This window comes from Leptonychotes weddellii, chromosome 1 (assembly GCF_054177405.1).
Source record: "Leptonychotes weddellii isolate Sample4059 chromosome 1, ASM5417740v2, whole genome shotgun sequence".
Classification (NCBI taxonomy): domain Eukaryota; kingdom Metazoa; phylum Chordata; class Mammalia; order Carnivora; family Phocidae; genus Leptonychotes; species Leptonychotes weddellii.
The window spans coordinates 59,882,878-59,884,804 of record NC_138369.1 but is presented as its reverse complement, the minus strand read 5'-3'; positions in this window follow the sequence as shown (position 1 = coordinate 59,884,804).

Below are 1,927 nucleotides of genomic sequence, written 5' to 3'. Positions count from 1 at the left end.
ACAAAACTTACCTTGACTTAGCTTTTTGAGGGACTGGAAATCTTTTGTAAAATTTTCAATGTCTTCTTTGGTTATTGTTTTATTAAAAATTTTTCTCTATGTTTGAGGCCATGTTGTTAGTCTGAATTTTGCTTAAAATACATCAATTTCATCAAATTTCCTAATTCATTTTCATGAAATTGCATCTAGTGAGGAAAAAAATAGAATATATCAAGTTAATGCTGGCGGAGCAAATTGATGGTGCAGGAGAGTGAGGATGGATCCAGGGAACAAGTGTGTGTGTGTGGGGGGGGATGCCACCCATCCACTGTGCAAAGAGGAGACACAGTTCAAGGATTCGGATAGATGTAAATGGCTTGATTTAGCGCTTCCACTGAGAGTGAGGATAGTGATGAGAATATCAGAGGTTGCAGGAGAGAAAAACTGAAATAGCTCAAAGAGGGGGAAAGTGAATCGTCTAAAAAAACATAGGATTTCTTGGAGGCCCGAGAGTCCATTTTTTTTAAAAAAGATTTTATTTACTTATTTGACAGAGAGAGAGAGAGCACAAGAAGGGGAAGCGGCAGGCAGAGGGTGAGGGAGAAGCAGACTCCCTGCGCCAGAGGTGGGGCTTGATTCCAGGAGGCTGAGATCAGGACCCGAGTGGAAGGCAGATACTTAACCGACTGAGCCACCCAGGCGCCCCAGCTGAGAGACCATTTTACATACATGGGTTATAAATTTAAAGGAGGACTCCATCAGCATGATTGCATGTTTTTCTCCAACCCCAATCCTCTGCTCCATGTTGGCATAAAAGGGAGGAAGAAAGTTGGATTTCACCAAAGTTAGTTTTTTCCAATTGAGTTTAATGAAGAAAGAGAGGTGGGTTTAGAGTAGTTTAGAATAGACACAGGAGAATAATTTTAGTGATTGGGAAAGTAAAAGAAGTTGAGAGTGGTGGATGATGACAAAGCCATTTGAGGTGTCGGAGAAAAAAATAACCATGCCTGAGAGGATGGTAGGAGCAGCAATGTGCTCAGGGAACAGCCAGGGGATCTGGCTGATGATGGGCTGTAAGTCTAGAGGTCACAGCAGAAGGGCGGGGAAGGCGCACAGTGGAAGAGTGTGTGGGAGATTGTTGCATTAAGAGTATCAGATTAAGATACAAGAGAGGAATGATGTCTGAGGAAGCTTTCACTTCTTGTGGCCATCAGGCACCGCCTGTGAATCTTGTTGCTCTTTACTTCTGGGCTTTTCTCTATCTAGAAAAGTAGATTTGCTATTTAAAAGTCCCCCACTGGGAGGATTTTCTTTCCTTTAGTTTTCAAAGCCATCTTTCTTTGTCTTTCATGTCTGTTAATGCCAAGGCAGTCCACTTCTGGTTGGTTCCAAGAAAACTTGTAGAGAATATTGTAAGCCAGGCTTGAATTTTTCTTCAATAGTCAACTGGTCAAAAGGAACTCCGCAAGAAGAAAAAGCTGTGGGTTTAAAAGGGGTTTCTAGGGGCACCTGGCTGGCGCAGTGGGTAGAGCACTCTTGAGTTTGAGCCCCATGTTGGGTGTAGGGATTACTTTAAAAAAATAAAACGTTTTTTTTTTTTTAAAAAGGGAGGGTTTTTATGAATCAAGAGTTGTCACGCTGGGAGTGTAACCAACCTGCTCAGGCAGCTCCCTAATGTCTTCAGGAGCTATGATTTTTTTTTTTTTTTTTTTTCAGTATGAAAGGAAAAACTTTTTTTTTTTTATATATATTTTTTTATTCTTATGTTAATCCCCATACATTACATCATTAGTTCTAGATGAAGTGTTCCATGATTCATTGTTCGTGCACAACACCCAGTGCTCCATGCAGAACGTGCCCTCCTCAACACCCACCACCAGGCCAACCCATCCTCCCACCCCCCTCCCCTCTAGAACCCTCAGTTTGTTTTTCAGAGTCCATCTTCTCT